The following is a 5,648-nucleotide window of genomic DNA, read 5'->3' as shown; positions in this document are numbered from 1 at the left end:
GCGTTTTGTCAGCGTCTCGTTATCTTTCGGGCTGATTTGCTTTCCGCACCAGGGGCGTTGCGGGCAGCCGCAGCTGGGAGCCCTGGTGTGAAGCAGCCCGGGGGAACGCGGCGGGATCTCAGGGCTCAGCACTCCGTGTAGAACTCGATACTCGACTTAATGCTTCACTTTGCCTGCTATTCCCCCCCCCGCCCCTATCAAGGGTATAATTCTTCGTCACTTCATTATAGAAAAAGCGTTATGGGGCTGGGAAGAAATGAACGTGGCAGTGAGGAACCTGTTGCCTATCTGTGTCTTCAGGTGTTCTTTAATTGTTTTCTGAGCTCTGGTGGCTTGCTTTCATTTGGGGAAAGGCAGCTGGCTGCTGTTGGCAATTGCCCCCCCCGGGGGTGGAGGTTGTTTACCTCAGTCAGCTGCTGGAGTAGCTGGGAGACTTTGGAGGCCTCTCAGGGTAGCACAGGTAAGGCAGATTTCTGCACTATTCTGGAGAAGTATTTACGATACCTAAGAAACTGTAGTTCTTGTAATTAAGATGCTTTTTGTTTTGCTTTAAAATTGAATAGTAAGGTAATAATGTCTATAATCAAAGCACATATAACTTCTAAGAGAGTGCTATGGCAGTAGACTGGTTTATTATTATTATTATTAATTTTTGTGAAGTTACTATGCCTTAAAAGCTAAGTAGCAATTTGTTACTGTGTAATTTTGTTTGTAACAGGTGTATCACAGGCATGCTGAGGGGGGGAAATACATGTCTTGGTGAAGAAGGACACAGCAGAAATGCTCTCTCTCTGGAGTATGTTGTTATGTTTGCATTCTGTAATTAATTTTGATAAAGCCTGGAGAGCAATCTTTGTGGCTAAAGAGCTTTAATCTCTAGATAGGAGTAAAATTCAGCTATGGTAGCTTTTGTTATTTATTAGTATTGTAGGTTTTAATATATCTATCTATTAAACAATTTGGTAATCCATTGTAGGTGCGTATTTTGTACTTAAAAGCATTCACAGAGCATTGGTAAGTCCTCAATTCAGTGTGTGTTTAGTGTTGAGATGATAGATAACCATTTGAAGTAACATACAGTTAATTGCATGCTACTTCAATTTTTTTCCTTAAGCAAGTGAGTTTTCCAAATATAGTTATACTTATGTGGTGCTTTGTTCATTGCATGGGTCTGTTTGCTTCAGCTGTGCTGTGAACTTAGTAGCTAAATGGCGCTGTTCAGTGATGTGCTCTTCACATCCGTATATTATTTTAGTGCAATTACTCATTAGTAGTTGCAGATGTTAAAAGATCTTTCTGACTTTAGCTCTTGCTGGCAGAGGTTCTGATGGTTGTTTTTTTATCTTTGTTGATATCTTTTTCTATCCTTTTGTCTTTTTTACACAGGGAAACATTTAAAGAACTTTTACAAATATGATGTTTGAAAGCAAAATCGCAGTGTATGTTGTTTAGGCAAAAGCATTCAGTCACTCTGCCTTGTATAATCTCAGCTTTTGAGGATGCATCTGTGTGTCTGAAGGACTCACATGTAAAGCGTATGGAGTGCAGTGGCTCTGTACATCTGTGTGTCATCGTAGTGGTCGGGGATGCAGACAAGGCTGTGTGATGGGTGAACATATAAAGAAAATTCAATCACAGTCTTCTATTATAAAAACTGACCCTGGAGATCAAACAACCTATTGATTATCCAGATTTCTTCTGTAGAAGAAGTTCATACAAAAGAGCCTTTACATCTGCAGGAAAAAAATGGCTCTGTAATTTTAGCAGAACACAGAGCTTGATGTGACGCTGTACTGTGTTACAAAAACAGACTTCAAGTCTCCTTTAAGAAAAAAGGAAACAACAGACAGCTGTAGGTACCAAGCTGCTTTTCTGTACAACAGTGTATCACTGAAGTTTGCTTTACTAGAGCTGGTACGAAACTTCCAAACTGGTACCTGAAACCATGATTTAATGACTTTAAAAGTCATTCAGCCTGCAAAGCAGTACAAAAGGCAGCAGCATTGTCTCTGTCTCTTGGTTTTTGATGTGGCTAAGCTAGGAAGACTGAAAAAAAACCAGAACATATATATATGGTGTAGATTGTTTTTTCAGCCAAATTGGGAACTTTATGTTTATTGGAGCAGAAACATTGCATTTTTTGCTTCTGCTTTTTGTTCTTAGGTCAGTCTAAGTTAACTGTAGTTTCACCTAATTCCTTCTCATCTGGAATTTGTTAGAAAGCATTTGTGTGATGAGTTTTTTTGGTGGTTAAGCATAAATTCTCATTTTTATTAGGAAGGTGGTAAATATTTGCAAATACTTTCGTTGACCCAGTAAGGAACTGAGGTGGAATGTCTCTTTGCAGATGCTCTCAAATCGTTTTGTAGGTGTGCTGTAATACTATTACTACTGCAATTACCACTTCATTTCAGAGTCAAAAGAATAACCAGTGATTTAAAGTTGGAGATCTGTAGATGAGAAGTAAAGTACCATCTCTGTTTTGCAGGAATGTGATTCTATAAAGCATGAATGAGGAGGATCCGATCTGTTTCCTATGCTGCCATGTTTGCCTGCTTTCATTAAAGGTAAGGTCACGTCACAGAGCAGAAATTTGTTTGTTGGATTGCTGTGTTTATATAGGTGAAGTTCAGCATGGATGCAGTTGAAAAAATCAAAAACTGATGGTGGATTTATGTTTCTTACAAGATTTAAGGAATCGGCTACCATAGCCTAGGCTTTTTGGTTTAGACTGAGTATTCTCATTTTGTCACAGCTTAAATGAGAGGCTGCACAACTGAACAGCTTTATTTTCTTAATTGTTGTAGCTGGATGTACTCAGTGGGGGGGGACTGGGGGAAGTTCTAAGAACAAAAAAAACCTGGTGACTTTTCCTGCAGCGTGCCTATTTTGAAGTGGGAAGGAAGTGAACTGACATGGATAACATATGAACCTTCTACATCTCCTTGATGTGGATATTATAGGAACCTTGAAAATAGTTTATGGGGAAGTTGTTGGAGGCTTCTAATTTTAAATTCGTAACAGGAAATCATTGAACTGTAGAGGAGCCAACATAACAGACTGTTACTCTAAAACAAGAGCTAAATGCAGAGCATTCGCATGAACTTGTCAGATCTTTTTTATTGCTGTTTCATTTTTCCTTTGATGTTTACTGCAACCCAGATAAATACTTTTTTGGTTTTGCATTCTTCATCTATACCAGTTAATTAGTCACGTTTCAGATGAAATGTTAAAGCGATGCCTCTATGGTCATACATCAGTGGAAATGAAGAAATTGAGGTTGTAATCCATCAGCTTCAGAGTTTAAGTCCTTGCATGGTCAGGTCCTGCACTCCTTCATTGACAAAAACTTTTCAAATGTGGGAACTGCTCAGTTTGGTTTTCTTTTTACCTTTGTCGTGCTTCATCTGAGGTTGCTGCTGAGATGACAAATGCTTTTCTCATGGGTTTTGATTCTGTCAGCATGGTTTCGGAGCTTAATTAGGGGTAAGAAGAAGGAGAGATGATGATGTGTCTGTGAGCACTAAGGCATGACGGTTGGTCACCAAAGTTAGCTGAGGTGCTTTACAAAGAAAGGAGACTTCACGAGCTTGCGTTAGCTGCAGTCAGATGGGTAGTGCTGATCTCTTCTACTTTGTGGTTGTGAGCTGAAACATCTGAGTATTAATAATTTTCTTTTTCATGTCAGATGAAATTAGTCATGGCTTTTACAAAACATAGCTGTGCAACTTTAAACCATTCTGCTAGGAAGGAGAGGATAGGATGCTGGCCACCTAGTGATGGCTTGTGCTGTGGAATTATGATGAATTTGAATGTTCCCACGTTGATTCTTTTTATTGTCGTCTTATATGCAGCTGAGGGAAAGGCAAACTGCAATGAAAAAACGTTAGTATTTGTGTGTGCCTTCTTCCCTGACTCTCCTACTGAGAAGGTAGGCTTGTTTGCACACTTTGCTGAGTGTAGGCCCATAAACTGATTTCACAGGCAGTGCTGTGTGAAGAGCAATGCAATGTGTTGGTGCAAAATGCTTTTCTGGTTTTTCTGTCTCTGTGCCTCTCTTCTCTTCGCTACTTCAGATCCAGGCATGTGATCCTGTCTGTCGTCTTCCCCTTTGTTTCCTCCTTTCTATTTTGAAGTCTTTGAGCCTGTGCATGGGTGATCCTCAAGGATACTCCATGAGATCACTGGTGGTTGTGTCTGACAGACCATGTGGTGTCTTGGTGTACACCAGAAAGCATTCCATGGAAGCAGTATCACTTTTCTTCTGATATCAGCAACCCTAAAAGATTCATTGTGTTAAACCTGGAGCTGCTTAATCTATTTTAATGTCATCGCAGCTTTTGGCTAAAGATGGTGTCATTTTCTAACCTGTTTAGCTTAAGTCCATTTAAGATTTTTTTAAAATACAGTTAAAAGGTAACAATTTGGCATTCACACAAAAAGTTGTCATTTTAATTATGAGAAGTGACTTAAATTAGTTGAACCAGACAAAGCAGTAATAATCTTTGTACAGATACTCTGAAATGAATTTACTTCGTTGTTTTCAGTTTTTCTTCCCTGGAACCTCAATTTTTGGATGTGTGTTCCTCTTCCTGCTTGTATCTGGCTTAGTTAAATCTCTGTTGTGAGCTAAAGAGCTTCACCGAGGAATAACAAAGAACCACCAAGTTTTCAGTTGCTGGAGGACCGGCTGGTTGTGTGCCCTGGGAAACAGCAGCGCTGTTGTTTTCCAATGCTGATTTTAGGAATGTTGTTGCATCCAAAAAAATGTACGTGTTAATGTACTGGAATTTGATCAGGCCTATGAAGGAAGGTATGATTGGTACGTGGTGTTTGACCAGGAGTCTGCCGTCATAACTACCTTTTTTCATTTCCTTGTCTTCACAAATAACATGCTATCTAGAATGTGGTTACATGAAGTACAGGGGGAGGAGTCAATCTGTTCTGGAGGGGCCTATGGTTTTCTTCTCTAGATTGGTTTGATAATTGTTACCTATATTGAACTGCAGTTCTTGGAGTGGCTCCATTTGTTTAATTATTAAATAGGAAGATTGCATTTATTCAGAAGTAATGCTGAAGACTTTAGTTGTCCCTGTGATTAAACAGAGTACAACATAAATTTAACAGCAAGTGCACCTATTTAAAACACCACGTTATAAAGCTTAAAGGAGAGGTTTGTTTTCTTTTAAAGCAGGATTTCTCAGTTCTATATTTGGCTGTTGATCTGGTGATTGATCTGATGGTATAAAGACCGGTAGAATCGGGGAGGGATAGTTATCTCATTGGATTACTGGGGATTAATTCATTTGTAACGGGTTTTCAAATCCCTAGCAGCTCTAGAAATGCAAAGCTTTCTTGATATATTTCCTGTTTTTTAAGTACTCTGACTTTGATGTGGTTAATGGAAGGAAATCCAGAGTGTTTGAGCACTTAGGCCAAAGAATTGTCAGCGTTTTAAAGAGCGGGAATATTTTTGAGAAGTTCAGGGATCGTTTCGGCTGCTTGAAGCTCATAGCGGGAAACAATATCTAGAATTTCAGCCACGAACACGGTGTGCACAGACCCTCCTGTGTGCAGGGAGCACTGGTTACAGCCTTACGCTCCGCGAACATCGGCGCTGTCCGGCGGGGCGCCGGCGGCAGGGAGCG

This window comes from Phasianus colchicus, chromosome 21 (assembly GCF_987193195.1).
Source record: "Phasianus colchicus chromosome 21, bPhaCol1.hap1.1, whole genome shotgun sequence".
Taxonomy (NCBI): domain Eukaryota; kingdom Metazoa; phylum Chordata; class Aves; order Galliformes; family Phasianidae; genus Phasianus; species Phasianus colchicus.
Note: the sequence above shows the minus strand (reverse complement) of the source record.